This window comes from Vipera berus (genome assembly GCF_964194415.1).
Source record: "Vipera berus genome assembly, chromosome: 5".
Lineage (NCBI taxonomy): Eukaryota > Metazoa > Chordata > Lepidosauria > Squamata > Viperidae > Vipera > Vipera berus.
Window position 1 is genome coordinate 93,821,003 of NC_138207.1, and position 23,126 is coordinate 93,844,128.

The following is a 23,126-nucleotide window of genomic DNA, read 5'->3' on the forward strand; positions in this document are numbered from 1 at the left end:
GAGAAGGGGACTGAAAAAGAGAGACGGAGAAGTGCAGCCTTGAGAGGAATCAGCAGGAGGTGCACGGAAGAGAAAAGGAGGAGGGGGAGAGAAGAGAGAATATAAAGGAAGGGGAGAGAAGACAGAATATAAAAGAAGGGAAGAGAAGAGGATATAAAAGAAGGGGGGAAAGAAGAGAGGATATAAAAGGAGGAGTGATTCTGGTTTCTCCATTGACTTTGTTTATCAGAAGTTTGCAAAAGGGGATCACATGATCTCGGGACACTGCGACCATCATAAATATGAATCAGTTGCCAAGCATCCAGATATAGATTGATCCTGGGGATGGTCCAATGGTCATGTGTGAAAAATGGTCATAAGTCACTTTTTCCAGTGCCGTTGTAACTTTAAACAGTCACTAAGTTAACTGTTGTAAGCTGAGGACTACCTGTACTTTATCACTTTTTTCCCTTTTTTTGGTCAAGTTTTTGACTCCTTGCTTGAATATTGCCATACGCTAAAGGTGGTACAGTCTGTGAAAAGATTGAAAAGGCCTGGACTAGAAGACCACCAGGCTCCCTTCCAACTCTGATACTCTAAATTCATTACACACAACAGATGTTCAAAAAAGGTTGGTTACTGATCTTATGTTGGAGATGCAATAAAATGCATATACTTTGGTTATGCCCTTTGATAGTTGGATAGTTATTACTATGATGGATCACGTTTTTGGGAGGATATTAAAATTTAAGATCAATTTAAGGATTCCTTCCTTTAAAAATATTATTTTTAAGGGGAGGAATTATTTCCTTATTTCCAACAAATCAGTTTTATTTATAAAGCTGTAGAATTATATTCTTGTATTTAATATGTAGATTAAGTTAATTATTAAAAGTAAGTGGTATCTGTGTTTCTTGTCCAAATATACTCATAATGAAAATGTAATTTATTTGGGGGAGGCTCGCATAAATTCATCTTATCATTTAGGAGGTCATGGATTAGAATAGAATAGAATAGAATAGAATAGAATAGAATAGAATAGAATAGAATAGAATAGAATAGAATAGAATAGAATAGAATAGAATAGAATAGAATAGAGCTGGAAGGGACCTTGGAGGTCTTCTGCTCAAGCAGGAGAACCTATAGTATGCCATCTCAGACAGGTGAATGACCAGCCTCCACTTAAAAATCTTCAGTGATGAAGCGCCACTGGTTGATTGTCCTCACTGTCAGGAAGTTTCTCCTCAGTTAGATTTTATTATTGTTGTAACAACAACTTTATTGATTAGCCCTTGGGCCATATCAAAGTACAAAGTTCCAGCAACAAACCGTCACTGAAACTAGATAAAAACAATCCGAAATGGAATTTGATAAAATACAATTTAAAATGGAATTAAAATACAATTTAAGTTAAAATAGTAATAAAATACAAATTTAAGATATAGATAAAATATGGTAACATTATATTTCGGAGTCGTCCTTACAATCTACCCCAATCAGTCCCACATATGCAGATCTTAACTGGATCATTTTGTTTAAATACTGTGCTACGTTGAATGTTCTTTTCAAGTTCTGGCCAGACATAAGGTAAGTTATTTTGATATGGGGATCCCAATGGGTCATTCGTTTGGTATATAGACCAAGATACCTGTCTCTCACCCTCTTATACAAACAACAGTCAAATAGGATGTGAGCCAGGTCCTCTACCTCTGCCGCTCCGCAAATGCAGACGCTCATTGTACGGTATAGCATGAAATCTCCCATATCTGACCATTGTATCAAGCTGTTCGAATCTCGCTCTCGTAAATATCTCCCTAAGATGTTTTGGGAGTTGTAACTTCAAATAACTGTCCACTTGAAAAGTACATTTGTATTTACTCAGCCATTTCAAGTTACCCACCTTACTAAGGATAGCTATATCAGTTTGTGCTTCTATATCCTTAATTCTTTGGGCAACTCTTTTTTTAGATTGTTCTCCTGTTACGCAAGAAACAGGAAGGCCACAGCTTCTTACAAAATTTGTTAGTTTGGTGATCCAGGAGATTTGTGATTGCAGTTTTATTTGCTCTAGTAGGCATAATTTGGGGAGTCTATCAGTCTCCATTTCATTAACTTTGCACCAGTAGTTATAAGCTCTAATTTTAGATAATGCCTGAATTGTATGAATTCCCAATTCAGCTCTAACTGCTGCAGCAGATGTTCTTGGGTCTACACCCAAAATACATCTCAGATGCTGGGACTGTGTTTGTTCTAAAGCTGTGGTTGAATAAAGACCCCAAATTTCTGCTCCATACAAGAGCATTGTCGTAACCTTAGCCTTATAAACTTTGAGTAGTGGAGCTAGGGACCCTGGGTAACTATGGTTCTTTAGTTTGAGCAATAAATTCAAACGGGCTTTTGCACTAAATGTACTTCGTTGATGATGGCAGGCCCAAGATCCAGTCTTGGAAAAAGTTATTCCCAAATATACAAAGGTATTAACCTGCTCAATTGGTTCACCATCTAATTGCCACTTATGTCTCTGATGGTTTCTTCCAAACACCATTATTTTCGATTTGGATTTGCTAATAATTAGGGAGTTATCCTGGCAATAAGAGCTGAATCTTCTTAATAGCCTACGTAATCCTACTTGTGAGTATGATAATAAAATCATATCATCAGCATAAAGCAAGCTGTTACAGTAAGTATTTAGGATCATCGGCATGTGTACCATGGTATCCTTCATTAACCCTGGCAAGTCATTGATGTATAAATTAAATAATAATGGGGCCAGGATACACCCTTGCCTTATCCCTTTATTTGTGTGAATCCTGTTAGTCAGGGCCCCATTAACCCCATACCGCACCCTCAAACAGGTACTTGTGTAAAGGGCTTTAATCAAAGCCAGAAGTCTGGGTTCTATTTTAAGAGATGTCAATTTACTCCATAGTACGTCTCTATTTACCATATCAAATGCTGCTGTAAGGTCTATAAAAGCAGCAAACAGGGGTCTCCTCTTATAGGCATATTTGGCAATTAGATGGTTCAAAACAAAGCAGTTATCAATAGTAGATCTGTTCTGTCTAAAACCTGCTTGTTCTTCTGTGAGGATGTTGTTTTCCTCTACCCAGATTTCAATTCTGTTCAAAAGGTACCTAGCATATATTTTTGCTACAATGTCAATCAGGCTGATGGGCCTATAATTACTAGGATCCTTTTTATTCCCTTTTTTATATATGGGGACAACTATTGCCATCTTCCACCCGTCTGGTATATGGCAGGTGTTATTTATGTGTGTAAAAAGACCTGCTAATACAGGGCCCCACCAGTTGGGAAATTTCTTAAATAATTCTGCTGGTAAAAAATCCTCGCCTGGGGCTTTATTGCTCTTTAAGCTTTTAATGATGGACTGTATCTCCTTTTCTGAGACTGGTGGCCAAGGGGGGAGAGTTCTAGGATTTACCAAATCACTGTTTAAAAATAATTTCTTTACCGGTTCGGTGGGTGCAAACAAGCACTGATAATAATTCTCCCAGTCCGCAGCAGAGATTGGTATGTCAAATGCAAATCTCCGTTCCTTCAGAATACCTGATACAGAGTGCCAAAATAATACTGAATTATGACTTCTGGCAGCCAACTCAAGTTCTGACCAGATTGAAATGGCAAAACGTTTTTTCTTTAATGTTATAGTTTTTTTTATATTCCCTTCTTGTGTGCAGCATCTTAGCTTGTATATGGGCAGTAGGATTCCTCTGGGCAAGCCTCATGGCTGCCTTCAATTTCTTTTTCTGTTGCTGGCAATCAGGATCAAACCAGCGAGGTCTACCCACTTGGGCTCTTTTTGTAGTAGGTTTAGCTGTTAGGTGTTTCTTCAGTATGTTACAAAGATTGGAGAATGCATTGAAGGCTGACATCCAGTCAGTAGTAGATGACTGTATTGTTCTAGCCCACTTAGTAGCATTCTCTGTTTTAAGGCATTCTAATATTGCCTTTGTATCAACTTTGGCCCAAATTAACCTTTTATTTTGGGTCACCTCTACCTTTTTGGTGAGCCATCTGTCAGCCATGTTATATGGTCTTAAATCTGAGCGGCCTTGCAACGTCACACTTACAGGCTGATGGTCGATATTGTCGCTAAGGTGTACTGTGACCTCTGAGAAGAGGTCAGCCTTATCTCTAGACACACAAAAGAGATCCAGTACACTACTTGAATTGGCTGAGTGGTATGTATAAGGGTATGTATAATTCTTGTCCTTACCTCCCAAAATTTGGAGATTACCCTTAAAAATTAAAGAGACTAGGAGCAGGCCAGCGGCATTACTTTTACAGTCTCTCGAGAGCCACTGAGGATGGTTATCAAAGAACTCCCCTGGGATTCCCTTCTTCTGGGCAAGCTCATACAGAGAGGGACCCAGTCTAGCGTTCAGATCTCCTAATAATACCACTATGGACTGAGGGTACAATATAGATATATCTTCTAAGATAACTTCCAAGCCCATCCAATATTCAAAATTATAGTGCTGGGATGTGCTTGGAGGAATGTACACATTTACCAATATTAACTCAAACTGGTCATATTCAAATTTGACAGCTAGAAAGTACGGATACTTATCTTCGTTATATAATTTCTCTCCCTGCCATTGCAACTCTTCCTTTATAAGAATGCATAGCCCACCAGAGGGTCTCCCTTTGTTCTTTGTTTTTAGGGCTGGGGAGGCCCATCCCTGAAAGCCTGGCAATTGTACTGGTTCATCCACTTTGGTTAGCCAGGTTTCTTGAAAGGCTATTACGTCAAATCTAGAGAGAAAGCTCATTAGTCCACTATCAACCATCCCTTTCCAGCCAGCTATGTTCCAGGTCATCAACTGTATGGGGTTCTCAGAGGCAAGGTGGTCTGACTTGGTTGATTGGCTAGATGGTGGAAATGTCAGATGTCAACTTGACAATGGAGCTGGGTCAATATCATCTAAGCTTCCCATATAAACACAGTTGTTGTGAGGTTCGATATTTCTCCTCGTGGGTTGCAGAACTTGTTGTTGCTCCTCTATATCTCGGTTGCCAGTGTGCCTCTGCTCTTGCTCCAAGAATGATTTTTTTTCCAAAGAGCAGGTACTCTGGCTTACGTCTATAAATGTAGATTTATGTCCATTTTTAGAGGGGCTTGGCTGAGGGTTCATCTTGTGAAAAGATGTTGTGGGAACTTCTAAATCAAATGAGGATGGAAGCTGGATTATGTCCTTAGTGTTTGTCAGCTTAGGGGGCACTATGTGATGAAGCCCTTTGTCTTTCAGTTGTTTCTCAGAGGCTGGGTCAGTCAGTGCAGTTACTCCACTCTCAGCCTGTGTGACAACACCTTTTTTTACTGTTGAGGTAAAGGCAGATTGTTGATTAAATATCTTGTCACAAGGTTGCGTGTTTAGTGGAGCCAAATTAAATAGAGGCTTTGCTGTAGATTGGGTTGTTGTCAGTGCCTCTTTTAGGTCGTCCAATCTTTGAATGATGTTAACTTGCTCAGGTTCTGGCAATGCACTGAATAGGTCAATCAACATTTCCTCTGGCACATCCTCAGCAGTTCCTGCAGCTGTGGGTAACACAGTTCGTATATTGCTTCTTTGCTTTCTCAGGGTCAGTTCAGTTGCAGCAGCCTCAGGCTTAGTAGTGTGAGGGCTGTTGCAGCCTAGATTTAAAGCGACAGTTCCCTCTTGGTGACGCTGTTTCAGGAGTGGGCACACTTTTTCTGAGCAAAAGACCCTTATTGGAAATATTGAGAAAAAGCTCAGAAAGGGCTTCATTCTGAAGAGCATGGAGGGAATTGTGGGCTGCTTGAATGATAGGAGAATTCTCATACATTGTGTTCTTGCTGGCAGCCACTCTGCATGTAGTAGATCTATCAGAGTGAATTCACAGCGGAGCAGCTGGCTCAGGGACAGCCTAATAGCTTTTCTATTGCTCCAACGCCCTCTATTTACTCTCTTGTCATAAATTTGCAAAGTAACCTGGTTAGTTTGCAGACTGTACTTATATTGGTCATCTCTTAGACCTTTGCCTGATTGAGTGTTTTCTCTGTAGGTGTTCAAATTTTTGGGAGGAGAATAAGGTCCTTCTCTACTTTCACCTTCTGAGTTAGCCATCCCATGTCTGTCCATGGTTATCCTCCCAAGTCCTTCCACAGTATTTGGGTGGCTCCTAACAAACTCTGCAAAAGACTCTTTCAGACAATCAACCTTATCCATGACAATTGACAAGAGATTATATATTGAGTTTACAGTTTGAGCTGTAAGCAAACATTGTCTAGAAAGGAAGTCTGTCACATTTTCTCCCTTCAAATTTGCCACATCTCCCTCCTGTGTAAAAGAGGCTGTTGCCAGATTCCAAGGAGGGGAGCCATTCTCCAAGAGGGAGGAAGACAACTCCACACGCTGTCTGCTCTCCAGTTCAGTTTGTAAGTCCCATTCCAATGAGTCACATAAATTAACTTTATCTGCTAAGGTGCCTGCGAATGAGTTACTTACTGGAGCAGACTGTCTGTTTGCAATATAATCCTCCATTTTCTGCTGTTTCAAAGGCTTGGATATACTTTCTGCTGCAGAGTGCTGTCTCTTCCTTCTTTTCCCCATTCGGGTTTGTTAAAACAGGTTTAAAAATAAGTTTAAAACTATGGTTTAAAAGGTTGAAATGGGTTAAAAATGGGTTTAAAAAGTTTAAAAGAGGTAGGTTAAAATACAATATTAAAAGAGGTTAAAAAGTTAAAATAAAAATAAAGTAAAATAAAATAAAACTTTTACTTTTGGAGGAGCTCTTTTCAGTTAGATTTTATTAGATATTTTCAGACATTTGTTACTTTAATATGTTTAAGAAAAAAATACCCCTCTACATGCCCAGCTGAAAAGAAACAGAATAGCCATGGTATTATAGCTCCATATTTAAAGTACAAAAATCTAAACAGAAAATTGGTGCCATCTAGTGGCCATCTGGATTTCTGCAAACCAAATACAGCAATTCTAGCAATCTTATTCTATTTTAGATGGAAAGTTTTTTTTAAAAAAAAAAGTATTTATTTATATTTCATGTTTATATATATAGTAGTATATATAGGCAGTAGTCACACCTGTTCAATGGCCTTCAAGATAGGCTGAAACAGGAAATAAAGATTTGTCCCATGTTTGGGGCCTAGCAAGGTAATCTAAATAGTTAACAAGTATTTGACACATATCTCCCCTTGCTTCTAAAGCTAACAAAGTGAGACAGATCCTGTGGCTCAAGAGGTAAAAACAACTGCCTAATGTGCAATCAGCCCAGGTTCGAATCTCAGAAGGGTATGGCTGACTGATGAAAACTAGTAAGTTTGAAATGCATATCAGTCTCCCTTAATTCTTTGTTAGTAATTTACATTATATATATATATATATATATATATATATATATATATATATATATATATATATATATATATATATATATACAGAGAGAGAGAGAGAGAGTGTGTGTTTATGTGTGCACGCGCACGCGTGTGTAAGTACGTATGTACGTACTGCCCTAGGAAGAAGGTTGCAGTTTATTGAAGAGAGCCAGAAAGATGGCTCTGGAAAAAAAGAGTGAACACATGTAGGGAGTGAGTTTGGGTACTCTCTGGAGCCTTTTGTTTGGAGTTTTTTTCCTGTTCCTGTTTGGGGCTTTGTATTTCCTGTGTCATGTATTCTGACCTGTGCCTCAGTGTGCCCTTTGGCATGTGAGTTAATACTATTATGTCCTGTCTTAGACCTTGGGTTGGTTATGTAGATTTTAGGTGTCTTTGTCTTCTTAATCTTCTAGCTTCAACTTTCCTGAATGGTTTACATCTGCATTTCTATAGAGCTGGTTTCTGCTTGGGGGAGGGAGACTTGGGGCTATAAAGAAAACTGGGCATGCTTTTCTGCCTCTTTAAGATCCTTTGAGGAAATATATTTTCCTGCCCTTTTAATATTTCTTTCTCTGGGGGACTGACTTCCCACATAACGATCTGCTTGTTTTTACAAGAGGTGAACTGCACTGTTTGTGACTGTGCATACTGGATTAGGAGTAGGAATTTAAGAAGAGCAGAACTATTGAACAAGGCTCCTAGCAGTTTAGAACAGTAGGGAAAAACTTGGGAGGTTTCCATGTTTCTCAATTAAGTCTGCAGGAGTGGGTTTTGGGCAAAAGAGGACTATGCTGAATGCTTGACAGCTTTTATGTAAATCTCCAAGTAAACCCAGACTGAAATGCAACCTTAGATGCTGAAGTATCTTATATCCAATAAAGCTTTTATCAGCTTCCTAGGGGTTTGTTGGCGGACAGGATTTTTTTGGGAGGGCGGAGCTATTACACCTTTGACTTTTAAAGAACGTTTTCTGATTTTGATTCCTGTGCAACAGAAATTTGACGCTCATGTTACGTTGACAACAGCTACCAATGACTGGCACTCCAACTGAACTCTCCACTTAAAACTGCTTTTCAAATGAAGGCCTCCCGGCTTAGGTTTCAGATGGTTCTCCTCTATGTAATATTCTGCCAACGCAGCTAATCAGAGTAAGAAGCTACGCTTCGCCAAAGCGGCGGCCCATAACTGATTCACCGTTCTGAACGTCCTACGGAGAGGACGGCAGATGCGTGTAACGTCGTACACAGTCGATTTACGTGTGAAGCAAATCTGGAGAGACAGCACGAAAACACGAGCGGAAAAACCTGGAAGCTATCTTGCCCCCCCACACACACACCGGAAACGGGAAAGCGCAAGGAATCACGGGGGCTGAAAAGGTCACACGTCATTTCCTGTTCCCCTTTTCTCTTCCTGGTGTGACCTCTCGGGTGGGCCGTTGATAGAGTGAGGACGTGGCAGCTCGGAGGAATAGCAAAGAAGCCTGGGAGGGGAGCTTCCGGGTAGCGCCCGGCCCAGGAACCGGAAGTCGTCATCGCCGGGGTCGCTGCCTGTGGTGAGTCCTGGGCCGAGCGCTTGTTCCGGGCGGGGGCGGCCCGTCGGGGAAAAGAGGGGCAACGCTGTGGCTTCCTAGTCGTCCGGCCCGGGCTCACATTTGCATCTGCCGCCCGGCTCCGTCCGCTTTCGAAAGGACTCCAGACCGGCCTGGGCGCCTTCCCGCCGGCTAGCGCTTGCCCCTCTCCTGGCGGCTTTGGGTGGGAGCAGTTGAGAGCAGCGGCAGCCAGGAGCTCACCTGCCTCCCTTCCCCACGTGTTCGGGGCCTGTTCGTGATGGGTGAGTGTGCCGCGGGACTCCTGGTTTCTCACGGAATGCCGTAAGCGAGAAATGGCTACGTGCGGAACTGGCGATTTTGTGCATCAGAGTGTCCTGGGCTTCGTGGGATGTCCTGCTCCTGGCCTAAGCCAAAAGCCAACATCCCTAAGCCACCGGAGGACCGTGAATCCTCGGAATGCGTACCCTATTCGGTTGTGTAGGCTAGTCTGGTGCTTTACAAAAATGACTTTTGTCGATTTATAACAACAAAAAACTCCGCATCCACGATAGCGGCAAGGGTGCTGTTACACAACATTTCGGGTGGTCTTGAACCATCCCGGATTGTAGGAACAAAGGGAATTTAAATACAGACCTGTGCATTGTGCCACATGCCAGGTAACCTAGCCACAATAGTTCCATATTTTGATATCTTACTTTTTAGAACCAAATCTTAATACGAGAATCTACACATATAATGGGTAGGGTTTTGAATTGTTAGAGTACTTTTAGTTTTCCCCACAGCATTTTTCCCCATAAATTTATTCCATAAGGGTGAAGAAGCACCAAACGTCTTGTGAGATGATTATTTTAACGCTAGCACAAACCATATTTTGTTGATTAATTTTTCTTATCCCCAGTCTGAATTTCTAAAAGAAATATAATTATTAGTATGGTAGTTACAGATATCAAGTTATTTCCTTTTGATCTTTTGGATTATCTCTGTTGATTGCATACATACTCACCTATAGGAGTACAGCTTAAAACAGTTTCCATAACAGTTGCCAAACCCCCAAATTTTGGTCACATGACCACAGTGGTGCAGCAATGGCCATAATTACATTTCTTCCTTGAGCAGTACTGAACTTCAAACCTTACTATCAAACAAATGATGGGGAGTTCTGCCTTTTGCTTGTTGGTCATTAGCATTTATTAGTTATTAATCCTGAACAACTGTTGCATTATAGCGTATCTAAAGAAGCTCCCCTTTGTTATTTGCATTCTGTGTTTTTTTCTCTTCCTATACCAACTGTAGTTGTGGAACTCAGATCTGCTCTTTTACAAAGCTCAATATCTTTGAGGTTATTAAGACTTAAGTTTATTAGAGCTACTATTGCAGTCCAAAGTGTGTTAAGAATACCATCTTACATTTGGAGAAGGGTTTGGGATTATGGATGCTAGAGCTTGGTTTGTGCCCCTCAGTTTTTGAATAAAATTAATTTTCTTCCCCATTGCTTTGGTCCTTAGGGACCTCTTCAAATCAACATGGCTATTGACAAAATGTACTCTTTGTGTTTCTCAATGGAGAGCCTAGGTTCATTAGGCTCAGAAAAGCAACCATATCCAAGACATCTTCAAACCAATTTAACCCTAATTTAATCCTTACAATTCTGGAGATTCATCCAAAATTATTTGTGCTGGCCTCCTATCTATTATCCATCACAATACTGAAATTTTGAAAGGCATTTACTTTTGCTAGGCTGGGGGCATTGCCCTTAGGAGTCCTCTGGTTTGTAAAAAGCTATCACTGGCGTCCCTTAGCCCAGGTGAGGATAACTCAATAGAGTTTCTGAGCCTCAATTTATGACAATTCAAAGTTACAAAAAGGCCTCCTAAAAAGTCATGAATTGTTGGTGCTTGGCAGCCAGCTTGTGCTTATGAACAGTTGCAGTGTCCTGTGGTCACATAACACAATTTGCAATGTTTTTGTTGGTTTCTGGCAAAATTGCCCATTTGGGAGACTGTATTTGGATTTATGATCACTTAACAACTATTGGCCTTCATGGCTTGAGACCGTGTTATCTGTGGCACTGTCTCTTCCCAGTTACATCCATCCAATCCACTAGAGCGGGGAGGCAAAGTCCGGTCTCCTAAAATACATCTTGCGGGACCCAGAAGAAGGCCTTCTCTGTGCTGGCTCCATCCCTTTGAAATACCATTTCTTCGGAAATTAGACATTTTCGTAAGACCCTGAAGACCTGGTTTTGCCAATGGGCCCGGAGAACCCAGAGTGGAATAGAGCCCATCAAGTGGCTCGTTTGATTGTGTATTGTCACCGTGGGGTGGGGGTGTATTGTTTTTTACTTATCTGTTTGCAGGTAGTCCTCACTTACTGACTATAATTGGGATCAGGAACTCCATCACTAAGTGACATAATTGTATAAAGTCATGTGACCCTGCCAACTTTAAAAAAGCAGGTCTAGCAATATCACTTGGTATTGTTAGATGAATCCCGTGCAGCCAGAGCATCCTGTGTTTATATGATTGCAATTTGCAACTTCCTGCTGGCTTCCCCATTGATTTTGCTTGTCAGAAGCTGGCCGTGAAAGTTGCAAGTGATGACCACGTGGCTGTGGGATACTGAAAAATCATAATTGCAAGTCAGCCAGGTGCCCAAATCATGATCACATGACCTTAGGGAGACTGCAATAGCTCCAACTATGAAGAGCAGTTCTAAATTCCCCTTGTTCAGTACCATCATACCTTTGACTATTGAAGCAGTGGGTGTAAGTAAGGACTACTTGTACTTGAATTTTATGTTGCTCTAAATTGAATTCCTTGCCTTATGTTGTTAAATTTTATACTTTTTTTTAAAATTCCATTTATATTCCGCCCTTCTCCGAAGACTCAGGGCGGCTTACAAGCTTAGCAGTAGCTTTGTTATATAAATTACATTTTACATTTTATTTTACTACTTACAGAGTGATACATACATATGCATGTGCATGCATACACCAGTTTGTGAGTTTTAGCTTTTTCTTTTGGTTGTAATTATTTCTCTATTGATTAGTATCAAGTCAAAAATGGTTATCCTGAGGGGTTTTAATTTTTAATTAATGGGGTTTTAGTTAAGTTCAGGGATTAATTTAATCTTAGTTTTAATCGTTTTTAATTGTATATGATGTATTTTAACTTTTAATTTTCCCTATAAACCGCCCTGAGTCCTACGGGAATAGGGTGGTATATAAATTTAAATATAAATTTAAATATAAATAAATAAATCCTCTGGTATTATTCAGGTGCTGTATTTCAGTTTTTGGGACAAAAATAGTTCAACCGTCTGACCGTTGGCTTTGAAAGCCTTGGAACTCAAAACAGCATCAGCTGAAGTTATGTTCTCATCTGTCCATCCCTCTGGTCCATGGGAAGGGGAAAGAAGTGTTTTAAGTAAATAGCTTGCCATGGCAATGTGTTGATGGAGAAGTTTTGATTTCTAGATTCTGACTTGACATATTATGTACAGCTGGCACAAGGTGGGCTGCACTTTCCAAGGACAAGGGGAAAAAAGCTTGATTAGGCATCCCTTAATCTGAAATAGGGAAGGGACATATTGGAAATGATTTTTTCTATAAATAGGGGGAAAACGTACTTGGCTTATTCTCACATTACATTGTGATTTTATCAGAAAGAGAACATGATCTGTATAGATTTCTTCATATGACCAAGAGGCTCTACCACCTTTGGTCAAAAGCAGAATCTTATAAAAGGTTTCTCTCAGGGGTGGTGATATTATCACCATTGTTAATATCTAGATTTCATTAACAAATCAATAAAAGTAGAATTAATCAGAAATCTCTTATTATTATTTTTTTTTAATTCCATTTATATCCCGCCCTTCTCCGAAGACTCAGGGCGGCTTACAAGCTTAGCAGTAGCCTTCATTCTATGTATATGCCTGCTTATTAGGGCTTTCATACACCCCCCAAGCGGCATTATTACAAAGTCAGCTTAATTGCCCCCAACAATCTGGGTCCTCATTTTACCTACCTCGGAAGGATGGAAGGCTGAGTCAACCTTATATGATGTCTATTGAGTTTGACCTAGAGTGTTTTCATGTAAATATTTACTTAAGCTGTTTGAGGAATTGCAAGATAAATGTAATTGTAAAAAAACAACACTTGAATGGCAATATCTCTAGTTAAGATAAACTTTTGAAATATAACTGTTTTGATTTGTAGTACTAATTACTTTAGGACCTCTTATTTATAGATAACCTAAGAGTACAGATATCAGATTTGGGCTGCAAAACCGCAGTTGCCACTAAATGGCAACAGAGGTTTCTACTGTAGATTTTTGTCTCTTGGTTGCTAGTCTAGTGCAGGGCTTTTCAACCTTTTCAGAGATTGTACCACTTTTAGGATATGGCAATATTCGAGTACCACCAGTCGCCACTGGTGACTCGAGACAGCTGGGTCAGAACAGAACAAGACACACTGGCTTAACTCATGTGTGAGCAACTCGGTGCCCCACAAACTCCTCGCCTCCCCAAACTGCGAGCAGCCAAGCGCACACACACCACATTCCAGGTTTGGGGACTTTTATCCACAGAGGAAGGAGAGGGCCTTCTCCCCGAGCCCAGGCATGATTGGCAATTTGCTAGCTCAGATGTGGATACAAGTCTCCAAGCTTGGAATGTGTGTATGTGCAACACACTAAAGAAATGTTATTTTCCCAATCTCAGACATTGTGGGGGTTTCCCTGTCCGGTGCCCCCTCCCGGCAAAGCAGGAGTTGGAGGACGTTTGCAGGAAGCAGTTTTTTCCTAGTCCAGCTTCTATCTTGACAGATCTCTGGAGAGCAAGAGGAGGCGGCAGGGGAGCAGCGCTCCCGGGTCCCGCACAAAGGAGGCCTGGCCCTTTTTGAAAGGGAATTCCCATTTCCAGCAAGGATGCTGGCTTATTGGAGCAGCCTTCCCTCACATCGCTCCCCTGCCACCCCCTCCTCCTCCTCCTCTCCAGAGATCTGCAGGGGAGACGGAGATCTGGAGGGCAAGGTGCAGCCTCCATACTGGCCAAGCCCTCCTCGATTAAACATACATTATGTATAAATTAAAACACAGCCAAAAAACGAAACAGAGTTAAATCAGTAATTACAGCTCTTCACATATTTTCTGGGAAAACCACCTTTATTGATGCTAGGAAGGAAAAGGAAACCTTATTAAGGAACTCTTTAACAGGAAGGGAATTGAAGACCCCAAAAGGTCTCGTTGTTTCTAATCTGCTTTCCCTTTGAGCCTTTAGTTCTCATAATTTTATTATTATGTATTTAAGAAGAAGATCAAAGGCCTCCGTAGCTCAGGATACTCACCTTAAATATCAAAACCCAGAAAAATTTAGTTAATCCGCAATACCACCCCATGAAGAATGAAAATAATCTTTGGGTCCTGAGAGCATGCAGGTGTCCAGTCAGAATATTAGTGGCACACCTGTCAGCAACTGGAAGCGCATAAGTCCATGTACTTCCCTTTATTGTCTCACATCTCAATCCATACATCCTTTAATTTTCAGACACATCTTTTTCTCATAAGCGCCTTTAAAAACCCACAAGGTATACTGTAATTAGCAGGAAAAATAAATGTAGTACTCCTGAATTCTTCCCACAAGGGGGAAAGGAAAGTTAGCCTGCAGGTTGCCAGCAAAGTCGTCAAAGAACGTAGTCATTGCTGCTAAAGATTTAAGGTGCTGGTACTCACCTTTAAAGCCCTACATGGCCTTGGCCCGGGATATTTGCAGGACCGTCTGCTGCCGGGAACGACTTCCCATCGCCCAGTGCGCTCACACAGAGGGCCTTCTCAGGGTGCCGTCGGCTAGACAATGTCAGCTGGCGACCCCCAGGGGGAGGGCCTTCTCTGTGGGAGCACCAGCCCTGTGGAACCAACTCCCCCTTGAGCTCCGGATGGCCCCGGATCTCCAGTCCTTTTGCCGCGGCCTTAAAACTTTCCTTTTTCATCAGACTGACCTGGACTGATGACAGGGTTTTTTAAAATGTTTTTTAATTTTTAATTGTTTAGTTTAACTTATTTATTGGGGCTGTTTATTTAAATTTTTTTTTAACTTTTGTATTGTTTTTATTGTTGTTAGCCGCCCTGAGTCCTTCGGGAGATAGGGCGGCATACAAGTCCCAAAAATAAATAAATAAATATATTTATTTATTTTTATTTTAATCCCATTTATATCCCGCCCTTCTCCGAAGACTCAGGGTGGCTTACAATCTAAGCACAAATCAAATGTGCCTCGGAAGGATGGAAGGCTGAGTCAACCTTGAGCCTGGTGGGATGCGAACCTGCAATAATTGCAGGCAGCTGGTGTTACTTAAGGAGGCTTTAGCCCACTGCTCCACCAAGGCAAGACAAGAATAAATAACGAATCAATTTTGCAGCTCTCTCCTGTTATTACATCCTCTTACCTCCAGAATGTGGCCTGGGATTGCACAAGGGCCTAGGCTAAAGTCCAGTTGAGTAGTTTGCAGCCAGGTGCTCATTACAGACCTTACCAGTGTGATTTTAATAGCACATGGAAGGGATAGGAAAACCTGAGGAAAACTTGGCAATCAATAAACCATGGTGGACTCTGCTTGTTTTGCCTTGTTTTGATTCTCCTCCCCAGCAGCAGCCCTTCCATTTTAGAACTGCATTGCCACAAAGACGGAGGCCTTCAACCTCCCGCCCCCTGCTTAGGGAGGGATTTGCATTTCGGTGAGGGTCAGGCTGTATGCCCGCAATCAAAGGAAAAACCTGAATCCAGCAGGCCAGAAGGCAGCCTAGCCACTGCGCCCCTTCGGTTCCTTCTCCTTGCCTCCTGGGCCCAGACGCAGTCGCTGCTCCTCACCATAGCTAGGGCGGGACTTGCAAGTACTTCTGTCCGGTTTGTCCTGCAAAGTGGTGCTCACCTGGCACTCCTGCCTGCCGCCATGCCGGCAGCCCCAACTAAAGGCCAAGCACTGCAGCCTTGCCCTGCCAAGGAAGGAGGCAGCAGCCGAGGCTACAGCAGATTTGCAGCTTGTCAGGGGCATTCAAAGGCTACCCAACTTTTACTCTGGAATTTTGGGGTTGGAAAGTGGAGGAGCAACGGCACGTTTGTAGGCATGGCAGCACCTGCTGGAAAGTCTTCTGTTTCCCCCCCCCCCATCCCGCCCCGCAGCTACCTCCTTCAGAGCCTTCCTGATCCTGATGGGCCTGCTAGCATGGCTGCAGGCAAGAACGCCAGGTGAGCCACGCTTTGCAGGACAAAGTGGGCAGAGGTACTTGTAAGTCCCGCCCCAACTATGGTGAGGAGCAGCAACTGCGTTTGTGCCCAGGACTGAAGAGAAGGAACCGGAGGGGCACGGTGGCTGGACTGTCTTCTGGCCCACTGGATTCAGGTTTTTCCTTTGATTGTGGGCTGGGGTGGACTGGCCTCTTGCTGTCTCCAGGGTGGCCCTAGGCCAAATGTAAACACCCTGCGGGCATGTCTATTTTATATCATCTCCTCTCTCCCTCCCCCTCCTCCTTTTCTCTTTGGTGTAGCTGCAACTGACTCCTTTCCCCAGGCTGCGCATAGCTTCCAGAAGGGCCAGTCAGCTGGAGCCTGGCACAGATCCTGGGTGCTCAGCAGAGCCCCCGCAACACTGTGGCTCCAGCTGGCTCTCCCACAGGCCTGTGCTGCGTTGCCACTTTTTCAGTTCATCCCCATGCTACACTTTTACACTTTTTTTTACATTTTTAAGTGCTTTTCAACTCATCATAAGCGTACCACCTGCCAGGTGCTGACATACCACCAGTGGTACGCGTAGCACTGATTGAAAAGCCCTGATCTAGTGGTCTGATATATTTTACATTGCAGATCTCGTAACCTTACTTAAAGGACAGAAATGTAAGAATTGGAAAGGATCTAGGAGATTGTCTAGTGCAACTTCTGACCAGTGCAGAAATCCACTACAACAGCATCAAGAGATGGAGCTATCCAGCCTCTGCTTAAACATCTCCAGTGATAATCTGTTTCCATCTAGTCTGTTCCATTATTGAGCAGCTCTTAATATTGGGCAAAAAATCCAGGTGGCTGAGCAAAATTGACTTCCTTGTAATTTAAAGCCGCTATTGCTTGTCTTGAAGCTGTTTCTACTTTGAAGAAAATGTTCTCTTCCTAGGCAAGAGATGTTCCCAGAAACACATTAGTAACCAATGCCGTTTCTGTAAAATAGGTGTTAAATATTTGGGCACTCAGTGTTGCCTGCATCTGAACCAAGCAATGTTTCCAGAAACTTCAACAGCAGAGAACAGAGTACATTGCAGTAATTCATTCTAAATGTGTAGAAAGCCCCAGGTGTGGCTGGATTAAAACTGTAAGAAATGGCCTGGACAAACACCCTCTGACAATGGGTTCTATTTGACATAGAAGCAAAACCATTTTCAAAACTACTTCTAAATTCCAACATAGTTGTTCAAAGGACCACTGTTTCTACTTTGAAACTGCTTCTGGTCTTTGTTTTTGAAGTGGGGAAAAATGAAACTTTGACTTTGGGTTTTACCGATTAATAGGTTTGGTGTTATTGAAATGATTAGTTTATATTATTATGTAAAAGTAAAAAGTTGAGGTTTGATACTATCTTATTCTAGTACACGCCTTTTCTTGCTTTTTTCCCTTTACCCCATACTCTCTTCCCTTTCTCCTCCATTATTTTCCTCCTATTTTGTTTTGTATTTTTTGTATTTTATATTATAAACAAAGAAACAAAAACAATGGGGAAATTAAAAGAAAAAAGAGAACACTGATCCATCCAAAATAGACTAGATCTTGTTTCTTTGGGAGATCACTTTCCTAGCCTTGCCCTATTTGTCCCAGTTCCAGACTCTTACATATTCCAGCAAGAGAGGGGTAGGTAGTCTCTAAGCCACTTTAGAAGTCAAGACCATTTTAAGGCAAGCATGGATTTTTTTTAAAAAAAAAATTTTTGAACACATTAACAAATGCTAATAAAAACTCAGAAGACAATTTTACAACACACTAATCAATAGTCAGATTCTACTTCTTGGTGTTCTTAATGACCTAAGTAAGGACTTTGGGATATCATATTCGCATGGTCTGAAAGTACTTTCCCTTCCTACTGGGAAATAAGCAGATTGCTGCAGTTGAACTACTTTTTCTAGGTTTGGTCTGTTTACCAAGAGAAGGAGTTGATTAATGGACTTTGTAATGATAAGATTAATGTAATGTAATGATAAGACGCGGTGGCTCAGTGGGTTAGGATGCTGAGCTTGTCGATCAGAAGGTCAGCAGTTTGGCGGGTCGAATCCCAAGTGCCGCATAACAGAGTGAGCGCCTGTTACTCGTCCCAGCTTCTGCCAACCTAGCAGTTCGAAAGTACGTACAAATGCAAGTAGAAAAATAGGGACCACTACGGTGGGAAGGTAACAGCGTTCTGTGCGCCTTTGGCGTCTAGTCATGCCGGCCACATGACCACGGAGACATCCTCGGACAAGCGCTGGCTCTTCGACTTTGAAACGGAGATGAGCACCGGCCCCTAGAGTTGGAAACGACTAGCACACATGTGCGGGGGGTACCCTTTACCTTTAATGATAAGATTATAACTATTAAGGGCCAACTTAACTGTAGTTAAATTACATTAAATTAGATATTTTAAAGTACAGGTAGTCCTCAACTAATGACCACAGCTGAGCTGAAAGTTTCTGTTGCTAAATGAGATGTTAAGTGAGTTTGGCCCCATTTTATGATCTTTCTTGACACAGTTGTTAAATGAATCACTGCAGTTGTTAAATTAGTAACACGATTGTTAAGTCACTCTGGCTTCCCCATTGACTTTGCTTGTCAGAAAGTCGCAAAAGATGATCACATGACCCCAGGATGCTGCAGCCATCATAAATATGGGTCAGTTGCCAAGCATCTGAATATTGATCATGGGATGCTGCAATGGTCGTGTCACTTTTTTTCAGTGCGGTTGTAAATTTGAACAGTCACTAAATGAACTATAAGGAGACACAAATGAAATTGAAGTATTTAATAGTTACCAATTGGTACTTATTTCTGTATCCAAAAATTAGAATTTCAGAAATTCAGCAAAATTTTCCTACATATACGATTATCCCTCCTTGCCTCCTTTGGAAGAAAATGAAAAATTCAGCTAATTGTGGGAAATATACTGGTTTACATGACATAGTCTTGTACGATAATTGGCTGCCCTTTGCCTAGAAGTTATCTCATGTAATGTTTTACGCAAACATTTTTTTGTAAATTTTCATATTCTTTCAAACATATATGCCACTGGGATGGAAACTAATTGAGAAGAAATGAAGTTGTCCTTATGTGCTCTTAAAATTGTAAAATGGTTGCTATAAATTGGAAGGGAGGGAGGAAGGGCACTCATTTGTTGATAGTTCTACAGGTCAAATAAGTCTTACTAGAATTGAACAAGCATTCATTCCATTGCAAAAGTCTTGCCTTGAAGACTTGTTAGAAAAGTGGTCTCTTGGTGCATTTCTTCCCTAGTATGTTACTAAAATTAAGTAACATGTCCTAACTATGAACATATTAATTGTACATTTGAGCTCATAAATACATTTTTTGCAAGTAATAAAACAATAAATTGTCTCCAAAGTTTCAACTAAGAGTTTTGAACTTGGGACCCTGAACACTAGCAAGGCATTCTATGGTGACATAACTTTCTTCTATTTTTTGTATTAGAATATGTTTGAATGAATTCCTTTTAGATTCCTTCAAAGCAGCATCCAAACTTTTTCCCCAGCTGCTCTTACTTGTCCTCCAGATAGATAATGAAATTGTTGACTCTTTATAATTAGCACTATTTTATTGCCTATGTTTCCCCTCAATAGCTCTAAGGGAGAGACCTCCGGTGGCAAGGCGTCGCCGGAGGCAGCCATTTTTTGGCTGTCAGCCTCGTGGCTCCATAGAGCCGCCGAAAACAGCGCCAATCAGCTGTTTCGGCGGCTCGGAAGCCCCCTCCTCGGGAGAAGAGGAGGGGGTGAGCGCCCAGGTAGGGGTAGAGCTCTCCGGGGCCGCCAGAACTTAAAGTTTTGGCGGCTGAAGGATTGAGCCCCCCCCCGAAGCCTGGGCATGCTCCGGACTGCGAGGCGCCTCTGCTCCGGGCTTTTTGGAGCAAAACAGGGCGTTCGCAACCATCCCTGCTAGCAAGAAAGAACTTTGGAGAACGAGGACGCAGGCAGAGCGATGCAGGAGATTTTGGTGAAGATGGTCGTTTGATCTTTAACTCAATGGACTTTGCTGAGCTCGTAAGTGGATGTGCGTAGCTAACAATAGTGGGTGAAAATGGCGGCTATATCTTCTAAAGTTCCTGCTCTGGTGCAGCAGTCTTCATTGAAAACTTTATTGTCCCCTGCACCCGTATCTGCATCAGCCCTTACAGTAAAAGATTTGCAGAATGTGCTGCAAGAGACTATGGAAAAGCAAATGCAACAATTTGCTGAGATAATGGACAAAAAGTTGGAGGAGAAATTAACAGAAAAATTAGCTAAGGTTATGGATGAAAAGATTACAGAGAAATTAACAGAAATGAGAGCAGACATTTTATCTGCATTGCAAGGCATGGCTATATGTATTGAGAATTTGGATGAAAGAGTGGAAGATCTCAGTCAAAATGATATTAGATTGGAAGCAAAAATGACAGAAACTGAAAATGTGGTAGAGAAAATTGATTGTGATTTGACCTCGACACAGTATTATCAGATGGAGTTTGCTTTAAGGATTAGAGGCTTAAAAGAAAATCCTAAAGAAAATTTGAAGAAAATGGTTTCTGAGGCTCTGGAAGGGGTGCTGGGACGACCAGCAGATGAAATAATGGAAGATATAGATAAAATTTTTCGTGTTAATTCTTGGATTGCAAGACAAAGGAAATTACCCAGAGATGTGGTGGTTTATTTTACAAAGAGAATGATTAGAAATGAAGTTATTCAGGCCTCCTACAACATTGATTTTGTAATTGCTGAGCAAAAAGTTTTTATTTTAAAAGATATCCCTCCAAGAATTTTAAGAAAAAGGAAGGAATTTGCTTTTTTGACACAAGAATTGAGACGACGTGATATCAAGTTTAGATGGCAGATACCAGTGGGTATGGTGGTGACCTATGAAGGTACGAGGCATCGTCTTACTACGTTGATTCAGGCACGTGATTTCTACAGTAATGTTTTAAAAGCAGCCCCCATACCATTTTTGGAATCTACAAAGAAGAAAGGTGAGAGAGAGTCTCAAGGATGCAGAGAGAATCTACAAGGTGCTGAAGGAATAATACAGACAGATGAGAAAGTTACAGGAGTGGATCAAATTTCAGTATCACTGGAGGAGGCCAGAAACTGGAAGAGGCGTGCTGCTTCTAGACGAATGAACCAAGCCTGAAGATTTAGTTGCATAACTGAAGGAGATAATAATGTAATAAGGATTATGGGAATTGAAATTGTTAGAAGGGCTAAATATTTGGGGATATACTTTTCACCCTTATAAAATAACTACCGGTATGTGTTGTAATATTTTATGTTGCTTTAATTTTAAGATAATTATGAAAAATTTAATTGGGAAGATTTGTAGTAGTGCTTACTGAAATTTTGTAGGTTATGATTTGCTATTTGGTTGGTATGTATATTTATGGTGTGATAAGAAGGTGGATATTCTGTTCCAGGTATACACTTTGTGATATGCTCTGGTGCAACTTTGGGAAAAATTATAGATGAAAGTTAACTTGTAATATCTTTATGGGTAATAATGAAACATGTAATAGAAAATATAAGAATGATGTGACTATATAAAAAAATTTTAAGTTTGGAAAGTAATGTATGGTATTTTAAGCTGTATAATATATTAGGAGAAGGAAAGGTTGTATAAACTTGGTTTTAGTATGGAAATTTAAAGCCCAGTTGGAAAGAAGAATAGTTTTTAATTATTGATATAAAATTGTTTTGTCTGTGATTGTTCTTATTGGGTATTATTGATATTATTGTGGTGGATATTAAATGGATGTTGAATTTAACTATGGCAGTAAGATTTCTAGTAAAAAGGTAGAATTACTGATTACAGAAGAATGGACTGTAAAGTTTTTAATTTCGAGGATATGGTAAAGATCTTAGTGCACCTGAAAGACTATTTGTAACAGAGAGATACCACGGAGCAAATATGGGACTAAAAAGTATTATTTTGCATTTGAATAATTACTGATATGATATATATACGTTTGGAGTTTATCTATATGAGTTAAAGTGCGATAGTTTAAATAGTTTAGGATTGTTTGCTTAAGTTAGATTATGATTGTTTGTATTTTTATACCCTGTACTCAGCTCTGGGAAGTCAGGGGTTGGGGAGGGCTGGGGAGTGGGAAGAGGGTGGGAGGGGAGGGGGTTGGGAGGGGTTTTGTTTTGCTAAAGATAAAATGTATTGTAAAACTTTTCAATAAAAAAAATAGCTCTAAGGGAGAGACAATGAGACTTTTCATATATCTCAAATAGTGAGGCCCTCATGTATCAGCTGTAACAAACCTCAACTTTGATCTGAAATATCTACGATCTAATATGTACTCTTTGCATAAAATTACATTAACAACTTATATTTATTGTTTATATGCAGGCATACCTCTTAAGAAATACACTCACACATGCATACATACATATAGCCATTCACACACACCAAATAAAAGAAGAAAAAACGGATTTGTGAATCAAAATGCCCATGTTGGATAGGGAGAAGAAACAGAGCAGAATCACTTTGCTTAATCTTTTCATTACATTCAAAGTTTGGGAGTGATTTTTTTTTATTTAGAATTTTAGCTGTAAAAGTCCCGTTTCTCCCCCCACCTTCCAGGAATATAAAATTATCTTTTAGCTGTGTTTTCAGAGTTCCTGGATTTTAAAACCCCAAGTTGTCAAGTCTATAATGCAGCATCATATTAACACCCTAGGACAGGCATGTCAAACTCGTGACATCACATGATATTGTGTAACGTATTGCAACTTTTTCCCCATTGCTGGCAATGGGCTGGGCGCGGTTTCAGTATGATGCATCCGGCCCACGGGCCGGCAGTTTGACATGCCTGCCCTAGGAAGTTATTTCTATACAGAGGTTATTAGAGAACTCATTTCATATATCTGAGTCCCCTAAAATATAATACTAAAATATAAAATCTCCAGCATAAAAAATTGATCCCTAGCCAATGTTAAAAATCTGTTGAGA

General features: G+C 40.9%; 1 protein-coding gene across 5 annotated transcripts in view; it reads left to right on the forward strand.

The window, feature by feature from the left end:
• Positions 1 to 8,761: 8,761 nt before the first annotated feature.
• SEC24C (SEC24 homolog C, COPII coat complex component) overlaps positions 8,762 to 23,126 on the forward strand; it is a 62,153-nt gene continuing 47,788 nt past the window's right edge. For 3 of the 5 annotated variants that reach the window (XM_081328683.1, XM_081328685.1, XM_081328686.1), the window contains exon 1: positions 8,916 to 9,187. The gene's annotated coding sequence lies outside the window, so the exon portion shown is untranslated. The other 2 variants (XM_081328684.1, XM_081328687.1) reach the window with 1 other exon arrangement.